At 38.0% G+C, this 22,740-nt stretch overlaps 1 protein-coding gene and 1 non-coding gene across 2 annotated transcripts in view; one reads left to right on the top strand and one right to left on the bottom strand.

Moving 5' to 3' along the window:
- The window catches only part of rdgC (retinal degeneration C), an 857,557-nt gene that overhangs the window by 529,604 nt on the left and 305,213 nt on the right, over nucleotides 1-22,740 (top strand). The window lies entirely within an intron of this gene.
- Nucleotides 21,781-21,852, bottom strand: TRNAR-CCG (transfer RNA arginine (anticodon CCG)). Its single transcript has one exon. It is a non-coding gene; the product is annotated as a tRNA-Arg (tRNA).

Below are 22,740 nucleotides of genomic sequence, written 5' to 3'. Positions count from 1 at the left end.
ACGGTGTAGAACTAGTTGTTAGTTTGGTTTTAGCTTGCAGACGAAATATTTTCATATATAGTTTGAAATCTTATTCAAACTACACTTATTTCTCCTGCCCAGAGAGGGAGGCAAGGACATCGTGTCTAGAAATTTATCATCATGGTGTTTAACTATTGTAAAATTACTTTGAGCTATACATCGATTTTTACTTTCTCTCACAATCTTTTATTACAAAAGTTTCGTTATATACAAATATAGCATAATCCACTTCAATTGGGGTCCGAAGACCAATACAATGTTCTCTATCTCGATTTCTGTTGAGTAAATGGGTGTCTCTAGTCCCAAGCAGCTAAGAGAAGGAGACCATGGAGCTCCAGGCAAGCTAAGTGGTTGCGGTTAGGTTTTCCAGTGCTCCAGGCAAGCAAAGAGACAGATTTATCATCCCGCAAAGCTCCAGGTAAGTTAAGCAGGCAGGGAAACCACAGAGCTCCACGCAAGCTTGGTGAGCAAAGAACCTCAAAGCCTCAGGGAAACTAAGAGACTTGGTTTAGGTTAGATCTCTCAGAGCTCTACACAAGCTAAGAGAAAGGATTTGACCGGCCGAAACTAATTCCAATGGTGTTTCTGCAGCCTGTTTTATACCCTCTTCGTAGACAGCATCCGTTATATTAATCCTCTTAGGTCACGTTTCCTGATGATGATGATGATTATATCTGTCGTTTGTTTGCTCCTGTAATAGTGGTAAAGAAGCACGTGGTCTTGTTTACAAGTATGAAGGATGTGATTTGGTTTACAAATAATAATCACATGTAGGACAACGTTATTGATTAAAACTGGATTGTTTTGTATCACAACATTTTATCTTGTCTAACATGGTATAACACAAGATAATAAATCTCATTCTTAACAACCACAAAGTGATATGTTCCAGGATAAGGAAACTTGTTTTAATGTTAAATTGTATGCAGCTGTAACTTTATGTACGTATGTGTAAACTGTATGAAATGTTTGCAGCAACACTACTGTATACCCATGCAATATCAACAACATAACCCATTATAATAGTATAAATTCTATACACTAAAATGTGTTTCAGTCATTTTGAAACCATGTTACAGCATACAATTATTCTGTTGTTTAACTGATTTTAAAAAAGTAGGTTCCCAATTCGACATTTTATGTGTTTGGTAAAGTATTACCTCTCCCGTGGTCTCACGTAAATTACTTTAAAATCTAACCATAATGTCTAGAGCTAGACTATGAAATACCTCAATGGATGTTCGGTTAATTACTGCAAAATGACATGCTTATAAAGGGGTAAAAGTGAATCTGAAAAAATAGGGGGACGGTAGGTAGCGGCATGACGTCAAGCCGTCCCGCCTGCCTATCTTTGCCCATTACAATTTTTTAGAAACTGGGGGACGCCGTGCATATTTGTTCGAGGTGGGAGGACGGCATTCCCTCGCACTTTTACCCCTGTGCTTATAGGTAACCATACATTATTCAGTATGATTATGGTTACATACAGTAACAGGACAGGGGTTGCATTGCAAAGTTTCAGAACACGGTAATATTTTTTTAGAAAAGCAAGTGGGTTACGTGCGTAAAATCGGTAATGATTTATTTTTTTTAAAAAAAAGACAAGATCCTTGTAATTATATAATTAATGTAAATCAGGCAAAGTATCTTCCTTCGAGACACATGGTCCTTTTGAAGTATGTGTTGTATGACAGTCCTTCTTCCTTGTTTCATGACTAGCATTCGTGCCTTTGGCATGAGATTTCCATTTCGATTCCAAGCGGGATAGCATGGAAAGTACTGCAAAGTACTATTGTGAGTGATTCAGATTCCATTTTAGATTGTTGGCCTTGTCATTACATAGCCTCGCTGAGATAAATAGGAAGTAATCAGTCTATCTATAGTCTACGACTTCATGATTTCATTCATCTATTTTGAGTAAGCATAAACAAGAAACTGTGTAATGTATACACCACATGAAGGAATATGATTTGTGTGGCGTTATACAGGGTGATCGTGCATGAATGTCGGAAAATTCGGGAGATGAATCTACAGGTAAAAACAAGCAAAAAATGTTATATGAACATTGGGTGAATGCGGCTTCGTTTGGACGCTAGAGGCGTCTGAAATGTCACCTTCCGAGGCGGCAATTTGCAATATCTCAAGAACGGAGAGAAATACGAATGTCGGGTCAAAACATATCAAAGGAAACCCCATCCGAAGAATCCAATTATGCATAAGTAATGGCGAAACAGTGGCGGCGCTAGAGGGGGGCACAAAGAAAGTGAATGAAACATGGAGAAAAGTGAACAATTTACACTGAAAAATTGTAGGAGGGGATGTTGCTTGGAACATGCAACAACAAATGTTAATGAACAAAGGCAACAACGGCTAGTTTGTAGGGACATTATGGGAGGCGGATTGTAGGAATACAGTATCTTTGTAATGGTGAGAAATAGGAATGTCCGGTCAAAAGATATCAAAGGAAATCTCATCCGAAGAATCCAATTATGTATAAGTGATGGTGAAACAGTGGCGGCGCCAGGGGAAGCACAAAGGAAGTGAATGAAACGCGGAGAAAAGTTGATATTGGTGAAAAAACAACTATTTGAAAGCAATCAGGAAACAAGGAATACAACTCTAGTTGTACTGTATGATACATGTCCGATGACAGAGGGCGTATAGCTACAGTAGGTGGAACAAGGGGGCGTGCAGAGCGTCGCGTAGTAGAGTTAGTTATAGGAGTAGTGAAAGCGTGGGTAACGAGAGCGTTCGCATCGAAGGTGCAGAGGACAGCGCACAGTTCATTCGTACTGAATGGGGCAATGACAGTAACAGCACAAGCGTTTTAGTGCTAAACTCTACAGGCAGGGCAGTGATCCATGTGTATCTGAATGTGGTTTACTTTGTGTTGTGTGAAACAGTGTTGATGTTGACAAGCGCGGGACGGACAAGTGCTATGTGTAATGCACCACAATGAATAGGGTAGTATACACTAACGCCGAAATGGCAGATATGCATTTGATGTACGGCTTAGCGGAAGGTAATGCAGAAGAAGCACGTAGGTTATATGCGGAACGCTACCCAGATCGACAAATTCCAGCACCGGGGATGTTTATTCGTATTCATCAGCGATTGCGGGACACTGGGTCATTCCTTCCCAACACAGACATTCCGAGACGACGATGCGTTCGAACACCCCCACTGGAAGAGAGGGTACTCCGACATGTCACCCGGAACCCGAATATTAGTACCCGACGAATAGCAAGGCAGGAACACGTTTCGCATCAAGTCGTGCTAAGCATCTTGCATAGTAATAATCTCAGACCATACCACGTACAACGAACGCATGCGTTATACGATGGTGACTATGAAACCCGACGACGTTTCTGTCGTTGGTTATACCGCCGCTGCCGTGTATCACCAGCCTTTCTAACACAGGTATTGTTCTCGGATGAGGCATTATTCACACGGGATGGCATCACAAATTTCCACAATGACCATCGATGGGCACTCAACAACCCGCATGCAATTGTAGAGACGAAGCATCAACAGCGTTTCCAATTGCATGTGTGGGCTGGTATTATTGGCGACAACGTTGTGGGACCACACTTCTTACCACAGCGATTGAACGCAATATCGTATTTCCAGTTTCTGACTCAGAACCTACCTATTCTGCTTAAAGATGTGCCACTGAGGACACGACAGTGTATGTGGTTTATGCATGATGGCGCCCCTGCCCACTGATGTCACACCATCCGTGCATATCTGAACAAAGCATTTCCACGCAGGTGGATAGATCGTGGTGGAAGACAAACATGGCCCCCACGTTCACCCGACCTGAATCCCCTAGATTTTTTCCTGTGGGGTTACGTGAAGAGTCTCGTGTATACACGGCCCCTGCATGATGTTGAAGATCTTTGCCAGCGTGTATGTGCTGCATTTGCCACATTACGGCAAACGCCAGCGATATTGGCACCAGTCAGATAATCCTTACGCCATCTTGTAACTGTCTGTCTCGAAGAACAAGGAGGCCATATTGAACAGCTTCTATAGAATGGCATTATGTTGACCATGGTAAGTACAATACCTCTTGCTTTTACAGTACACTGGGTCTCATCTCCCATACGTGTTTTTTACGATCTGCACGTTTCATCACTAAGAGTGTTTAACAGTTTCTTTGAAGCTCCCATGCGCCGCCACTGTTCCGCAGTACGTGTGCATAATTGGATTCTTCGGATGGGATTTCCTTTGATATCTTTTCACCCGACATTTCCATTTCTCTCCGTTAAAATGATACTGTATTTCAACATTCCACCTCTGATAGTGTCCCTACAGCGTAGCCATTGTTGCCTTTGTTCATTAACATTTGTTGCTGCATGTTCCATATAACATCCGCTCCTACAGTTTGTCTGTGTAAATTGTTCACCTTTCTCCGCATTTCATTCGCTTTCTTTATGCTTCCCCTGGCGCCGCCACTGTTTCACCATCACTTATACATAATTGGATTCTTCGGATGAGATTTCCTTTGATATCTTTTGACCGGACATTCCTATTTCTCACCATTACAAAGATACTGTATTCCTACAATCCGCCTCCCATAATGTCCCTACAGACTAGCCGTTGTTGCCTTTGTTCATTAACATTTGTTGTTGCATGTTCCAAGTAACGTCCCCTCCTACAATTTTTCAGTGTAAATTGTTCACTTTTCTCCATGTTTCATTCACTTTCTTTGTGCCCCCCTCTAGCGCCGCCACTGTTTCGCCATTACTTATGCATAATTGGATTCTTCGGATGGGGTTTCCTTTGATATGTTTTGACCCGACATTCGTATTTCTCTCCGTTCTTGAGATATTGCAAATTGCCGCCTCGGAAGGTGACATTTCGGATGCCTCTAGCGTCCAAACGAAGCCGCATTCACCCAAGGTTCATATAACATTTTTTGCTTGTTTTTACCTGTAGATTCATCTCCCGAATTTTCCGACATTCATGCACGACCATCCTGTATTTTCTCAATTAATATTGAACTCGCTAGGTTTAGTAGAGAGATTAGCGTGGAGAGGAAATACATTCTTTGGATACTTAATTGACTGGAGACAGAAGCTTTTCGTTATTTTTTTTAAATAGTGATCAACATTGAAATCGGAAGTGGTTAATTTCTGCCCATTCTGGTTTGAATAGAGGTTTGAAAGCAAGGATAATATCTATTCTCAGAAGGCTATGTCGATTCCAGAATAGAGCTCTTTGTTATCCCTTGTCGTTTTTCAGGACATAATATTGTAATTCAATATTGTAACCGGAATCTGCAGTTGATTTATATCACTTCCAGTTTTAGTATAGAGTAAAGGGTAGAGATTAAATGTATTCTTGAGACGCTTAACCGATTTCAGAAAACCAATTCTTGCTATTTATTACCGTTTTAGCTTCATAGTAATCAACGTTAAAACCGGAATTTCCATCACTTCCGGTTTGAATATTATTTCTATGAACGAACTCGATTCCTAAATTTCGACCCTCTATATCATACCAAAATTCATGATCACCCATTAAGAAGTTCTTGAGATTTTTGGTTTTCCTGACTGGCACACTCACACTCACTCACTCTCTCTCTCTCTCACACACACACACACAGACACACACACACACAAGGACATACAGATGAATATTTAAAGGAGTGCTGGCAAATCAAACCGTTGAGTGGCGTTTGCTCCTAATGCTTTTCTACTCTTGATTATTTCCCCAAATTCTGAGTCCAATCCAACATTGATGAACTCTTTGGCATCTGAATTGAAAAAAAGACTCAAGAAAGTTTTTTTTATATTATTCTTCCTTCATTTTCAATTGAAATAGAATGATACACCATAATCGAAAAAATGTATATGTAATGTATTAAAATATATAGCTATGTATTTTAGATATCATATTTGACATGAGAGAAAAACAAGTTTTATAGCTGCTGCTGCTTATATGTAGCTTATTTCCTGTTAGTTGGATTGTAGCATTATTTCCTTGTTTTGTTCATTTGTTTGAAAGGTGAATGTTTTTAAAAAGCAACCTTTAATTTGCAATTTGTTTCCAAATATGTGATGAAAAAGGAAAGGTCAACATGTTAAAGGAAATATAACGTGTGAAGCACGAAACCAAGCTTCAATATCATTTGATTTTTACCTTTCTGTTCTTATTTCGTTTTTCCACGGATGCTGAAGTTCTTTTATTATATTTTTGGTAATATTTCAGAGTGTTTTTTCCGGTTAAAAATTTTTGTTATACTATTTATGCTTAAGTGCTTCTATTGGTATTCTATATAGTTTTAATTCATGTAAAGTTTGTACACTCTATGAGCCAGATCTGACTCAAATATTTCCTCAAATTGCTCACAATAATGCATAATTGTGATCAAAAGTAGTGATTTTGTGTCAAATTCTGACGCTGAGAAGTTGATCGATAGTTAATTCCATAATTCTTAATTACAAGTATCTCAATTTCATACTAACAAAGAAGAAAGAATATTATATTTCAACTTTGAGTAACTATTTCAATTGCCCATTGGAAAACTGTTTATAAAACCAAACTTTAAAAAAGATCGTTTCTAAAAGTTCCTTTTAGTACCATTAATGGGCGTTGGACCAATCAGAGATAAGATTTATTCATATCTTCTACTTCTTATCATTCTCAAATAAGCATTTATTAACATCTTCATGTATCCTAGTAATTAGAATTTCATTTTACTGTAAAGTATTTGCATATCCATCATAGTTCTTGTTCTTTAATGCTGTGAGAAAGATGGGTGGAATTATCGTGCACAATATTGCTATTTTCAGTGTTCCGATATATAATCAATTGTTGTTTCACTGCAGTAGTTCAATTGTTTAAACAATAACCGTGGGTCTCAATTAATAGTATAAGATTTTAATTCGGTATGGATTAATATCATACACTAGAAAACGTAACTCCTCACTGTGCTGTGATTGATTTTACACCCTTGAGCAACACCAGATCTTTTATTGCAAAAGACACAACGACATTCTTCTTTCGTGGAAAAGAAAGGAAATTCACGAATGAGCAATAGCTACAATAGGCAAATACCACGGAGCCAATTAGACTTTTTAAACAATTTAAAGAAAGTGCCAAATCGAGTAACGTAACGGAAGCAAAGACAGTGGCTGCAAAGGAGCAAGAACCACACGAAATCGATGATTTTGAAGATACACTACTCATGACTCCACCTACTATCAACACTCCTTTACACCCTTCTCCCGTTCTCATTTCATTTATATGCATTGCATTACTTATGTTAATTTGTGCGCAAGGTAAGACGTATGTTGATTCAGGAGTAGCAAGGTTTATATCAGGAGTATCTATTGTATCTATTGTATAAACATCTAAGATTTTCTGCTTATTCGCCACATTGTTTGAAGGTTATCTGATTTTATATTGTATCCTAAACTTAGAAACACTTTTAACTCTTTCGCTCAACGTCTTATATAGCTATTCAAATTGAAGCTTGCTGGCAGTTTTGTGCATAATATGTATACCAAATAGAAAAAGAAAAACAAAGAGGCATGCAAAATACATGTGAAGTAAAGTTTTAAATATTCTATTTTAAGATGAATTCTATATTTATTAGTATTGTTGGGAGGAATTGGTACACTGTTACTTGAAACAAATGCTCTTTCATTTACATGAAAATCAAAATTACAAGAAAAACATAATGTGGAAAACGTGCAAAACTTGTTTATTATTTACATCCTTGAGTAAAACTACTACAATGTTCGCTATTTGTTCTTCATCCATTTATATCCCTTCCTGTATTATTACAGGAAAAGAAGTAAAACGACTTTAGCACAAAATATTCATCTATGTTCATCCGCAAAATACCACAACGCAAGAAAACTAACAACAGCTTTTAGCACACAATATCTCCACAATTTCATCACTAGATGACAAACGTCCGTCAAGCTGGCCCGCACAAATTTTATTTTCAAACTAAAACAGTACCAAAAATTTGTACCCAATATGTACCAATTTGTACCACTAAAATTAGAATTTGTACCCCCACCAATTTCTAAAAAAATTAATTTTTGATGGTGGGCCAGTTTGACGTCAAGCTGGTTCGCACAATTTATTTTCCTTTCCAATTCGAACAAAAACGGTACCAAAAATTTGTACCGAATATGTACCAACTTGTACCAGTAAATTAGAATTTGTACCCCCACCAATTTCGAAAAAATTGAACTTTTGATGGCGGGCCAGCTTGGCGTCAAGCTGGCCCGCACAATTTGTTTTCCTTTCCAATTCGAACAAAAACGGTACAAAAAAATTGTACCCAATACGTACCAATTTAACCCCGCCGTGGCCGGTCCCAAGCCCGTGCTGAGAAAGGGGGAGGGACCCCCTGTGTTTTTCCCGGGTCACAAGCCTTGTGGTGGCCCGGCACCCTTCAGGGGGAGATAGGGCGACACTGGTGCCCGGACTCACTACCGGTACTTTAACTGCCATATGGTAGTGGGTTAACACGCGGTGTCAACAACCTACCGGCAGAGGTGAGCCTTCGGGGGGCATCCTCTGAAATGGGCGACTAACTCGTGCCATTGGATCTGGGAGAGTACGTGTGACCCCATCACGTCCTCAGTGGGGTAGGTAGTTTCGGCTGCCACACCTACCGGCGGGGGTGAGCCCTCGGGTATCCCCCGAAATGGGCAACTAAGCCGTGCCCTTGGGTCCGGGAGATAAGGCTGCGTGGTACCCCAACACGCCAAAAAGAGTGGGCAGCTGGTGTGTCCAAGAGTGTGGGCGGATCCAGCGCCCTACCGGGAGAGTTGTAGCTGCGCTCAAAGAGAGTGTAATGCGTTCTCTTGGGTTCTCTTGGTATCCTAACGCATACTCGTACCTCAGGAGTGCTGAGGAAGTGGGTCCCTCCTTCGTCCCAGTAGTGTGAGCTGGGTGCAGGAGCCACGACCCTACCAGGGGAGCCGCCGCTCCCAAATGGCCATTGTCTTTAAAGGTAGACAGTCTACATCAGCCATTGGGTCTGGTAATGTACGGTTCACCTCTCTCGTAAGAAGAGGTAGTCCCGTATTGTTCGGACGACCCTACCCGGAGGGGAGTGTTGGACTCCTGCCTGCAGTGGGACCAAACGGAGGTGGGGGAGGGGCCAATCCTAGGAATCTGGGTAACGGTTATGATCCTGCCAAAGGGAGGGAAGACTGTGGGATATGGTCCGGCACCAAACTCAATTGGTGACTCAACACGTACCATTGGGTCCGGGATGAGATACGGGAGTATCTAGACGTGTGCGTGGTACCTCTGCACGACAAGGCGGTTGCCAGTTGAACGATAGAGGTAGGCAGGGCCGGGATTGAACAAGCCCCCTCGGGCATTGCCTGGGGCCCCGGAATTGGGTTGGACTCTGCCGGGCTGTGGTCATACCGTGGGATTCGGTAGCTTGTGGGAGCCAATCCCAGGAATCTGGGTAACGGTGAACACGGGTGGGAGATGAGCTTGCCTTATAACGCTCGGGCGCCATGCCTGCAGAGCATGGTAGGACTGACTCGTTAGCAGTCTGCCTCAACCAGTAGGTTAACTGGTAGGCACTCAGGACTTGGTCTGGCCGCGCAGTGGGCGTATCCCACTCCCTCAGTGAATGGGGGTTACACACTTAGGTGTCAAGGTTAAGGGACAAATCTTGACGGTGCACTTCGTGCACGAGCAATAATAGCGTATATTGTGCAACTACGGGCGGGGTGCCTTGTTTGGCGGAACCTGTCCATTAAATAGACCGAACGGTCGCGGGCATGCTCTCCATGCATGCAATTAAGCGTGGCATAGTAGACCACTAGCTCACAATGTACCAATTTGTACCACTAAAATTAGAATTTGTACCCCCACCAATTTCGAAAAAAATTGAATTTTTGATTGTAATATGTGTTGTAGAAATTAGAGTCATATGTGCCCACATCTGCACCTGAGAAACTTGTACAGAGCTTTACTTGGTTTCTGAATCTATTTCGGATTAGAATATTGTCTATTTGGTACTGTTCACTACCTCCTGGTTTGCCCAAGATAAGGTATAGTTTAAAAAATTACATAAATTCAAATATTTCGAAATGGGTAAAGGTACAAATTCTACTTTTCGTGGTAAAAATTGGTACATGTTGGATACAAGTTTTTGGTACAGTTTTCATTTGAATTGGAAAGAAAAATGTGTTGAGCAGGGCAGATTGACGTCAAGCTGGCCCGCCATCAAAAATTCATATTTTCGAAATAGGTAGGGGTACAAATTCTAATTTTAGTGGTACAAATTAGTACATATTGGGTACAATTTTTTGGTACCGTTTTTGCTCGAATTGAAAACAAAAATAAATTGTACGGGCAGCTTGACGTCAAGCTAACCCGCCATCAGAAATTCATTTTTTTCCAAATTGGTGGGGGTACAAATTCTAATTTTAGTGATACAAATTGGTACATATTGGGTACAAAATTTTGGTACCGTTTTTGTTCGAATTGGAAAGGAAAATAAATTGTGCAAACCAGCTTGACGTCAAGCTGGCCCGCCATCAAAAATTCATTTTTTTCGAAATTGGTGGGGGTACAAATTCAAATTTTAGTGATAAAAATTGGTACATATTGGGTACAAATTTTTGGTACCGTTTTTTTTTGAAATTGGAAAGGAAAATAAATTGTGCGAACCAGCTTGACGTCAAGCTGGCCCGCCATCAAAAATTCAATTTTTTCGAAATTGGTGGGGGTACAAATTCAAATTTTAGTGGTACAAATTGGTACATATTGGGTACAAATTTTTGGTACCGTTTTTGTTCGAATTGGAAAGGAAAATAAATTGTGCGAACCAGCTTGACGTCAAGCTGGCCCGCCATCAAAAATTCAATTTTTTAGAAATTGGTGGGGGTACAAATTCAAATTTTAGTGGTACAAATTGGTACATATTGGGTACAAATTTTTGGTACCGTTTTTGTTCGAATTGGAAAGGAAAATAAATTGTGCGAACCAGCTTGACGTCAAGCTGGCCCGCCATCAAAAATTCAATTTTTTAGAAATTGGTGGGGGTACAAATTCAAATTTTAGTGGTACAAATTGGTACATATTGGGTACAAATTTTTGGTACCGTTTTTGTTCGAATTGGAAAGGAAAATAAATTGTGCGGGCCAGCTTGACGTCAAGCTGGCCCGCCATCAAAAATTCAATTGGTGGGGGTACAAATTATAATTTTAGTGGTACAAATTGGTACATATTGGGTACAAATTTTTGGTACTGTTTTAGTTTGAATATGAAATTTGTGCGGGCCAGCTTGACGGACGTGATGACAAGCAAATATTATTAGATGCAAGCGCGAATAAGTTTTTCACAAACAGAGTACCAACTACCGCCTCTAAAAGAATACCTGAGAAATAAATAGGAAGTTCTGGTTACATATAAATATATATTCTTGAGATTTTAAGTAGGTTGCAGAAACCGCTTTTCGCTATCTTTTATCATTTTTGCTCTATGACTATCGACGTGGGAAGAGGAAATCGAAAATGTTTACCACTTATATGTATTTAAAGATTAATGCAACAGACTACTGCCCAAATGCAGTATTCCAACATACAGTAATCATATTCATGACATAATCTAATTAGTATAACAAAGTAATACAATATTAAGACTATTCGTGTACTTTATTAGAATATAACAAATGTACGAAATACTGATTATAACATATCTAAACATAATTTATCAATTCTTATTTTTAATTTATTCTTAAGAGTTATTATTAAGAATTTCTATTGTCGATCCAAAGTTGTAATGCTGTTCTAAGAAACACTTGTCTGCAATCTAGGAGACTTAGGATATTTGTTTTAGCTTTACTGCAAAAGAACAGAAAGTTACTTAGATCTCGTGTGTTTGGATGAGGTACCCCAAAATTGAACTTCTGTAGCTTTCGCTTTGAATAGAGGGTGCAAGGAGTAGACGAGATTTTATTGCTAGGAAAATGATTTCAAGAAATCGCTTGTCGCTGTCTCCTACCATTTTGCTCTGTGAAAATCAATAGTGAAACCAGAAGTATAAGTAAATTTCAACATCATTTGGTGTTACAAGAGAGATGCGAGTGAAGATGGTATATTTTCTTAAGACGCTAAATCGATTCCAAAAAAAAAATCCGCTTGTCGCTATACCACCTCTCACCATTTTCGATCTATGATGATCAATGTTGAAAAAGGAAATTGTTAATTTCAGCCATTTCCGGTTTGACTAGAAGATTAAGATATGATATGAAATCTATTATTTGGTACGCTAAATTGATTCCGAAAAATTTCTTCTCGATATCTCTTACCGATTTAGCTCTGATATATCTCTCTACAGATGGACCGAAGTTGCCGTTCTAGTTTGTAATGTTTTTGATATTTATGCGTAGCGTAGTTTGGAGGTGTAATAATATAAATTAGTTTTCAAAACAAAATTCTGAGGAAGAATTATAGCTCATGCCAATGGTAAAAGTACTCATACTTGGATAAATTTCTGATTTCTCGTTTTATACTTATTTGCATGTGCTGAATCCAATGGAATTATTAACCATGTCCGTCCATGGAGTCACGAGAAAATGACCTCAAAGTTCGGTGTTTACAATTTGCTATATTCCGAGACCATTTTTCTCGTAAAACTATGAACAGATAATCTTAAAATAGTTCATTGTCATTCAGTGTTATCAAATTAGTATAAAATTAGAACTTTACCTAAATGTGGAGCACGTTTTCATCACTGGTATGAGCGGTATAATGTAATAAGTTCTTCCTGAGGGTTTGCCCGTAACACTTGAATTCCTGAATGGGTAGGCAACCAACTCAACTTAAGAAATGTTTTGGTTGCATAATAGCATACGAAATTCCCAAACAATCGTCTCAAAATATTGTGTATTCGAGATGTTTACTACTACTACTATAACAACAACAACAACAACAACAACAACAACAACAAATAATAATAATAATAATAATAATAATAATAATAGTAATAATATATTTTGCAGAATATTTTATTCTTAACGTAAGCTTTTTATCTGGTTTATTTTGTAAGATGTATTGTTTATCAGGGAGCTAGCGTTATTCATAGCGAAAGAAAAACCCATTTTTTTCTGAATTAAAAACAAATAAGGATCACCATCATGGTGGTAAACACTTTCTTTTTCATTTCTTCTTCTTCACGAAAGTGTTATTTCTATATGAAGGCGCTGGTGTGCAAAGCGTGACTGGACGTCTGCTTCTTTGCTTGTCATAGAGTCTAAAGTTGTTTACTGTGTACTCATGCATTCATTGCTCTAGAGCGCGTGCCCTTACATGTTTTCTCTTGTTTTGAATATTATGAACGTCAATATAAAGTTCTGAATCACATTCTTTCTATTAAAATTCAGAACGGAATATATTATTATTATTATTATTATTATTATTATTATTATTATTATTATTATTATTATTATTATTATTATTATTATTATTATTATTATTATTATTATTAAAGGCTCAACGTGTTAATTTTCAAGGATCTTTGTTTACCAAAACTCCTTTATGTATGTACTCTGTCAGTGTATCCGTTCGTCCATCCGTCGTGGTGCAAAAAATCTCATGAACTATTTAAATCTCATGAACTAACAATTTTGATCGGGACAGTGGCGTATTTAGGGGGAAGGCTTCCGGGCTTAAGCCCCCCGAAATCTTACTTACTATAGTGAAGTGTATGAAATATCTTGCAGAATTTTCACATTTTCTTGCAAAGCCCCCCCCCCCGAAAGTTAGCAAAGCCCTCCCCGAAACAAAATTGTAAATACGCCACTGGATTGGGATGTAGAAGAATCAAAATTTACGAATTCAGTTCGTTGATAGACATGATATTCCAACTCGAAGTGGTATAAGTTAACCATTTTCGGTTTTAAAGTTGATTAATAGAGAGCAAAAATGTTAATAGATAAGGTTTTCTTAAATCAGTTACGCGTCCCAAGATTCTATTTCTAGCCTTAATCTAATATAAATAAAATAAACAGTTTGTTTGTGTGTTTGTTTGTCTGTTTGTGTACAGCCTGCGGACCAGACGAGTGGACCGAAAGTTACCAAATTTTGGTCAGCAGGATCTTGGTCCAGGCCTCAGACCAAGACGAAGCGTTTCTTTTAAATTCGAACCAGGGGGGGTGGCGTTTACATTGATATGTAAAAGTAGTAGAAAATGACCGATACTAGTGACGAATTCATAGTTTTCGCGGTCGCTGAGATCAATGTTGACACTTCCATTAGCGATGACTTCCAAATATAGCTACCAATGTATGGAGACTGAAGGTGGGGGTACCGAGATGTGTAAAAATAATCAAAAATGACCGATATTAGTGTCAAATCCATAGTTTTCAAGGTCGCTGAGATGAATGGTGATACTCCTACAGGAGTTGACTTCCAAATACAGCTTCTTTCGGCTGGGAACCAGGGGGTCTTAGGGGGCGTTTACCGGGACATGTAAAATTAGTAGAAAATGACCGATATTAGTGTCAAATACATAGTTTTCACGGTCGCTGAGATGAATGATGATACCCCCATAGGCGTTGCCTTCCAAATACAGCCCCCATCAGCTGTGTTCCACAGGCGTTTTGTTTTTCAAAATTCGAACCAAGGGGTCTCAGGGAGCGTTTACCGGGATATGTGAAAGTAGTAGAAAATGGCCGATATTTTTTCGTTGTTATGTTTGTTTACATAGATATTTTATATGAATATAAGAATGGGTATATTCAACTAGTCTATATTATAAAACTGAAAGTGATTGTGACTCTTAATCTCTTGAACCGCACGACCGATCTCGATCAACGTGAATGTGGTTCTGACCTGGGAGTGTTCTTAGCTATTCACTTTGACAGTACAATTTAGGGTGGGGGATGAGAGGAAGATAGAAAAAATGATTAAAACTTAATAACTCCTGAAAAACCTGACCGATCTCAATCAAATTTTCAACATAGATGAGATTCGGAACTGGGGTGGATTTTATTGTTTCACTTTGATGGAACAACGTAGAGGAGGGGTAGGAGGGGGTAGATATATAAAAATCAATGTAAATAAAAATAAAAGTGACTAGGTATGTGACTTAATTACACTTGATACCACTAGACCGATCTCAATCAAATTTTCAACGTAGATGAGGTTCACCCTGGAAAGCTTTTCATAATTTCTCCTTGATGATAGAACGTAGTGGACGGGGAGGGGATGAGATATATATATGAAAATAAATAAAACGTAATAACTCTTGAACCACATAACCGATCTCGATAAAATTTTCAACATGGATAAGGTTCGGGACTGTGATGATTTTTACTATTTTACTTTAACGGTGCAACTTAGGGGAGGTGGAGAAGGACACACACACATTATATATATATATATATATATATATATATATATATATATATATATGAAATATAACTAACTGTCTTTCTGACTTCACTCTTCATGCACCCAATTGATCTCGATGAAATTTTCGTCACGGATGATGTTCAGATCTGAGATGATTTCGTCATATCACTTTGACGGTGAAACTTACCGGAGGAAGGAGGGGAGGAACATTTGTAAATGATCGGAAATGAACGATATTGCTGTCGAATCTATAGTTTTCGGGGTCGCTGAGATGAGCAGTGACACTTCTGATGCTGATTAAATCTAAATTCAGCACCGCAACTTGAGGGAGGGGTAGGAATGAGTTATATGTAAAACTGGTCAAACATGAATCATATTAGTATCAAATCCATATATACCAGAGTTACTGAGATGAATAGTGACACTCCAGATGCCGTTTAAAACCAAATTCATCCCCGCATCTTGGGGAGTGGGAGATATATAAAAATGATGGAAAATGACCAATATTAGTATCGAATCCTTGGTTTTCGAGGTCGGTGAGATGAACAGTGATATTTCCGATGCCGTTTAAATCGATGCCACTAAAAACGACAACAGTATATTTCACGGGTACCAAACACATGAGATACGGAGTTGTATATTTAAATTTTCATTTTAACCCAGCGAAGCTCGTAATCGATGCTACTTGTATACGAAAACCGTAGGTGATAGAAATCTTTTACAGCTTCTGGTTTCAACATTGATCTACACAAAGTAAAAAACGATAAAATATATGAAGAAAAGTTTGTTTTTCTCTTTTTTGTAATTGATTTGGTATTTTAAAAGTAACTTAAGTACGATCTTCTCTCCTAATTCTCTATTCAAACCGATAGTGATAGGAATCAACTAGTACCGGTTTTAACGCTGTTTGCCGTAGAACAAAGACAATAATATTTGGCGAGAAGTATTTCTTTGCAATCAATTAAGCGTCCCAAGAACATATTTTTTCTTCACTCTAATCCTGCTAATAAATTTGTAAGTGGTAGAAATCTACTAATGAGTTTTGACTTCAGTTTTATTGAGAGAACATCACACTATACAAACCAAATACCTTCTCTTAGTTTATTTCAAACTAGGATTGGTTGCCAATTCAAAACAAAAAAACAAAAAAAATCACTAACCACATTTTTTCTGTGTATTACTATTTCGAAAATAATCTTTCTAGTTTTTACTTTCTTTAACGATATTCAGTAATTACTTAATATAATATTAATACATATTCCGAGGATTCACAATAAGATTCATTATATCCATTGTACTTGCTTATATAACATAATTAATTTTTATTTTATCATTGTATCTCTCATCTCACACATCCTCATTTAGTGCGTGGCTCTAACCGTCTACATTACGAATAATTTATCATCTCAATGAGTATTCGGCATATTCTTGTGGAATGTTCGAAATATTCGGACCTCAGGCAATGTTTAGAATTACGTTATAATAATAATATACCCGTCCCACGGTTTTACGGACCTCAATTTGACGGATTTCGGAAGCAATTGACAAAGTCTGAAGTAGCCGATTCAGTTTGAAAGTCCTGATTTTAAACTAAAAATATTGAATTTACTGTATTATGGTAAATATTTACAACCTCTCAGGTATTTTACACTGTTAGATTAGATGGTGTGCTTGCTTAAAAGTACAGCACTGACTTATTATTCTTTATTTCGTAATTTAATTGTGAATACGAGTATTGGGTAGTGTAGGCTTATGTGTCGGAACTTAGGCTTGTGTGTCGGACAATTAGGCAACATCACATCGCTATTGCCCTTTTTAGTCTGTTAAAACGAGACATGAATGTACTTGAGAAATAATCCCTTTTCTTGTGACTGTACTCTAGCTTTTATTTGCAGGATTGAAATAGACTCTGTTTCCATCATTGTATATTTTATTCTTTTGTTATTCCTATTATTTATTCATTTTTCTTCTCATATGTTTTCTGTATTATTTGTTGTCTTTTAACGATTTCGTGACCTCGATTTTAATTTTTATACAAACTTTTTCGTGTTAATTTTATTGTATCATCGAGTTTGCACTGCGTTTACAGTGTTAGAATGTTTTACTTGTGATTATTAATTTCAATTTGAGGGTTAATTTTCTACACGAAGGATACCAGGATTGATTTTAAATCATTTGAGCAAGTAGTTACGAGCTTCAGTGCCTTAGATGTTTTCAAAGGTTTGCCGCTTCTTTCCATTATCTTCATTCAACCGAACAAACTTTTTCAAGATCGCTCACTTTCATTTACCTTCTTCCCTTTTCTTTATCCTGTGGAGCATAACCACCGGAAGTTCCAACTAAAAGATTCAATTCATTTCATCGCTCTTTTCTTTTCTCTCTCTCTTTCACAGACAGACATAAGCACACTGCAAATGTCAGTTTGAAGTCTACAAAAATCGCTGGTGTGAAACATATATCAACCATCTCAGGCGTATATATTCTATATCAGTATTCTCACATAAAGAGGAAGAAAATGAAAGTAGAATGAGAGAAAACGAGAAGGAAAGAAGTTGAAAATCTGACTGGTGTGTGTGTGTGTGTGTGTTTGTGTTTGTGTAGATAGGGAAGAACTGACTGGACGCTGACTGTTTTCGTGTCGCGGCACATTAACGCTGGATATTTCAAAGCCGTAATTCTTGAAGACAAGCTGTCCAGACTTCTACGCGTTTAGTGCAACCAGCGAACAGTAATATCCCTTTCTTTCGCCTTTCTGGATACCAATTTCTTTATCTAAGAATTCTTTCCTTTTTCGTTCTTCGAAATCATTGCGCGAAGAAGATAGATACATAAAATCTCCGCGATTTGAAGTGTTGGAAGATGTTAACAATACTGTTTTTTTTTTTTTTTTATGTTTGTGATGTATTACGAAATTACAGAATCTAAGGGAATTTCATTGTTTTCTTCTTACTGATTGTAACGTATTTTGTAAAGATAGATGATGTTAAATTTTATTCATCATGTTAGCATAAGTGCCCATTCTTTACATGGATTGCATCCCAGTAGCGTCACTTGGGGAGGACAGGGGCTATCCTCCCTGAGTTTAAGATACGTATTGTTTGTAGTAAATTGTATACTAATATACTAAGAAGAAACGTGAAATTCATATATCAGTGAACAATCATACCCCCTTTCCATCTCCTCCCATTCGAAACCTCAAACGACGGGCCACAGTGTAAAATTTCAGCATTCTAGGTGCAAAAATTCAAAATATCTATTTAACGAGAACTCCTGGTTACATTTCGCTCTATATTTCGTTTCCATGATGATTAATGCTCAAGAAACGATATTTGTTCACCGAATTCCCTCCAGACGGAGTAATAGGAGTACGCCAAACATGCACTAACATGTTCGCACTTCAGGCAGCTGCAACCACATCTAATTAGAACAACGAGTTTGTTTGACCTGTGTTCTTCGTCTGTCGAGTGTTAGAGCCTGAAGCAGTTGTTGTGTGAATTTGTAACACTTACTTAGCTAGTGGTGTGTTTGGATAATCAGAAGTTGAAGTTATCGGCTCGTTAAAGTCCGTCAAAAAGGTGCATTATGTATGCAACGTAATAAGTCATAAGGGACATTTTACGAAGGTATTACTTTTTAATTTATCCGAATTCAGTGGTGTGTTTGTCCTAATGTTATAGCTAGGATATTTCTGATTCTATATATCGAAAGAGATCTTGCGAATGTTTGCGTACTTTTTTTGTTTTCATTTGTTTCTTCCAGAATGACACTTCACATTTCCCGATGGAAACTGTTCGAAATATGGGTTCAAAGTCCAAAGGAGACAAAGTTTGACAATTCGATTTGTCATGTCTTGCAAGAAATAAACAAAGTGGATATTGAACGTATAATATTTGTCTAAACACCACAACAAGAGATTTTTGTCAGCAAATCAAAATAAAATGGGAGAAGGTCGAAAGACATAGACAATGTTTTCTTCATTGTGATTCCCAGTGGCTTGATGAGTATGTCACTATTTCCGATGACATTATTAACAATGTTCCTAGCACATCACGAACGTCCACAGTAGGACCTGGTCGGCCAAGGAAACCTTTTCCTGTGTGTGGTCCTTAGCCTAAAACGATGAAAGTAAAACATTATCTATAGTCATTCACTCAGGAACTTAGTACCGCTATTGCTGTACAATTAAGAAAAGAAGGCAAACGGGATTCTGCAACTGTTGTGAAAAAACCCTCCACTCCATCTCCGAATAGAGGAATAACAATTAAAAAAGCTCGAATATCCTTGCTTCAAAAGCCAGCGTCATTAACACCAGAACAAGCACTCGCATTAATGGTGGACACTAATTTATCTACTCGTCAATATCAACGAATTCGCGAGTAAGCCAAAAAAGATGGGTTCTAAATTTTATCCTCTCTATTATAGTGTTAAGGAGTCGAAGTAGTTGTGCTATCCAGAAAGACATTATTACTACGGAAATTTCGGCGGAAGTACCTGTGCAGTCGCTCATCGATCACACGATTTCTCTCTTGTGTCAAACTGGAGAGGTCAGTGAGAAATTACATCTATCTACAATTTCTGCTTTTCACTTGATCATCAAGTGAAAATGTGACGGATTAGACCAGAGTCGGTACAAACAGAAGTTCTCTGAAGAACATTGCAGTGATGCAAGCTTGTTTAACATTTCTATGGTTCCCTTGCAAATGCAAATGACTCTGACACGATCGTCTGGCAAAATCCTGCTGCTTCTTCTACTAAATACTGTCGCCCTATTAAATTTATTTTTACACCCGAATCGGCTAACTTGATTATCACAGAAGTTGATAAGATCAAACAGCAAACAGATACACTAATCGACACTAAAATTACTCTTAATTGTTCGGAAATAACCGTAATGCATTCTCCATATATTTTACCGGCTAGAAATTAAAACGTGGCAAGCAAGGGGTTCTGAAAATAACAAGATTGCCATGAAGAAGAAAGACGTTCAGGAGAAGCTAAGAAAGGAACTAGGCCTTTTAGTTGATATGCCTAAGCAACAAGTGGCAACACAAACGATGGCAACACTGCTAGAACATTTTCTTTTTCAGGAATCCCGAGCAGGCTGCAAAAATCATCGGAATGAATCTTGAGTTAATTAAGCGTTTATTCACTATTCTGGAGTGCATACATTGTGATGATAGGAAAATTAATTTAGACAAGTTTCAACGATTCGCAAAAGACACCATGGACTTATACCTCCCAAACTACAACTGGATGGTCTCACGCCAAAGTGAACTAACTCCAAATTTCTATTTTTTGAGTTAAACATGGGAATAAGTTGCAAATTATGTAGTCTTTCTTATGCCAAAATGAACCAAGCTATTTTGTAAAATGATATTTTTTTACGATAGGATTTTTGTTTGGCATGAGGTTAACAACACTGGGTTTAGGGCGACAGAACGAACTATCTACACAAACAAGATGGCTTCTCCGGGAGCTAGTTCAAAACGAACGCTGAGAAATGTTCGCGTTAATTATGTAGATGAAGACGGTTCTGACATAAGATGTGGATCCTCAGATGTCTATAAACCAGATTCTAATGCGGGAACGTCTGAGACAGGCAGGCATATTTTGTTTAATGGTCAAATTAGATCAACAGAGTAATATTGTGTTTCTTATCCTGTGTTATGAATTCGAGTTAAACTCTTCATATGCCAAAGTGAACTAACTTTAAAAAACAGTTTGCGAACGCTCGTGTGAGTGACATATTAGATGTATAACAGTATGGCAAATCTCGCAAGTATATCACACACTAAATGTTAAAATTATTGAGTATTAGTGACCAAATACGGAATAGTATACTTATTTCCAGAGCAATTTGTATTTAGTTCATTTTGGCATGTCAAGAGTATTATCACTTTTCATAAGTTCGAACGAAAAGAGATGGATCATACCAATAAATAGAACTCTCAGAATCCTGATGTATGAGCAACTGACGAAACAATAAGAGTATTACAAGGCTGAACCCAACCCATGACCCGAGTAGCTGTTTGACCCGACTCGAGCTTAAAAGCTTGACCTGACCCGTAACACGAGTACATCTGACCCAACCCGACCCGTAACCCGAGTTACTGTGACCCAACCCGTGATCCGAGTTAGAAAGACCAGATTCGTGACCCGAGTTTCCCTCACCCGATTCGACCCGTTTGAAAGCACTAATAGTACACAGGGAACGCTGACAGTATTCTACTTTCTGCGAAAATGAAAATGAAATGAAATCTTTAAGTTTAACGTCCCACAGTTATGCCGGTTAGGCTAAAGGAGACGGTGATAATGAGAAATGAGTGAATGAAGAAAGTAGAAGGAAACGAGAGAACCCCGAGAAAACCCACGAGCACGGTGTTTGTCCACCACAAAGTCCACACGGCGCGACCTGGGTTCGAACCAGGGACCGCAAGCACCGGAGGTGAACGCTCTACCACTGAGCCACCGCGCCCCCATTACTTTCTGCGAGTTACAACAGACTTTTGAAAATATAACTCGCACAAACTAGAATACTGTCAGCGTTCTCTCTTCGTATCAATGGCAAATCAAATACCAAAGTCTTATGCCATAGTGAACTAAGTTACAATTTGTATTAATATTATTGTATTTTGCACTATTATTTTGTTGTTACCCACTTAATATTCATCGTAGTTAAAAGATCAATATTTGTAACAAAAGATAGAAATAAAGCTATATTTTCAAGTGTTATGTAGATTTTTTGAAACAACTAAAACTTTAAGCCTCGATTTCTCGAAAAGCTGTTTTTGGCGGTTGGTTCACTTTGGAATGAGACCATCCAACTGGTATCCAATCCCTGTAAGCCTGCATAAAATTTTATTTCACGGAAGAGAGCTACTTGTGGCATGTATATCACCTACAGGAGAATTTTCAGAAGTCCAAGAAGCAAGAAATAAAGATATTAGACGGTTTCAAGAAAGGTTTATGCAAAAAACTTCTCGAGTGGACACAAATATGGATTTAATCAATCGACTCCTTATCACCTCATATCCATATATAGCAAGTCTACAAAGTTCCCCACATACAAATCACAAAAAGATAAGCGAGGATACACAAGAGTTGTTAGAGATTGAGAATACACATCCAAAAGGAGACAATTCCGTCAACTACAATTCCGAAGACAGATCAGATCAGAAAAGTGACTTCAGTAATTCTGAATAGTGTTGTAAGTATCTTCTTTTGTCAGTTAGGTATTTTTGTTGCTCTTGTATTTCGTACTTGTTTTTGTTTTCATTACTCTTTTATGATTAAGTTTCTTTAGGGCCTCACAAAGCGTAATTCACCACCATTTTCAATGTACATATATAATAGCATAATACAT

This window comes from Thermobia domestica, chromosome 3 (genome assembly GCF_964235325.1).
Source record: "Thermobia domestica chromosome 3, izTheDome1.hap1.1, whole genome shotgun sequence".
In the NCBI taxonomy this organism is placed as follows: Eukaryota; Metazoa; Arthropoda; class Insecta; order Zygentoma; family Lepismatidae; genus Thermobia; species Thermobia domestica.
The sequence above is the reverse complement of the archived record's forward strand: the minus strand, read 5'-3'. Positions and strand labels throughout refer to the sequence as shown.